Source organism: Sinocyclocheilus grahami, unplaced genomic scaffold (assembly GCF_001515645.1).
Source record: "Sinocyclocheilus grahami isolate Dianchi unplaced genomic scaffold, SAMN03320097.WGS_v1.1 scaffold25664.1, whole genome shotgun sequence".
Classification (NCBI taxonomy): domain Eukaryota; kingdom Metazoa; phylum Chordata; class Actinopteri; order Cypriniformes; family Cyprinidae; genus Sinocyclocheilus; species Sinocyclocheilus grahami.
In genome coordinates, this window is record NW_015519875.1 from 2,422 (window position 1) to 2,705 (window position 284).

A 284-nucleotide genomic window follows, 5' to 3' on the forward strand; every position below is an offset into this window, starting at 1 on the left:
TTTTGCCATGCAGAATGATTAGAATTACAGAGAATCTTTTGTGACTGAGTGCTGGAATGATATTAGTTTCAATAGCCCCATATGAAAAAAAAAAAGGCTGATTGAGAGTCCGTCACAATTCATGCTGCATCTGATTACAATGTGTCTCTATAGACAAGCTCTTTCCCTAAAATGATTCAGCCTTGAGAGGAATATTCTCCCGATGAAAGATCCTGTCTAGGTAATGAGCCTTGAGAATTGGCCATTCAATAATACGAAACATTTCAAACTGGCTCTGAATGGAG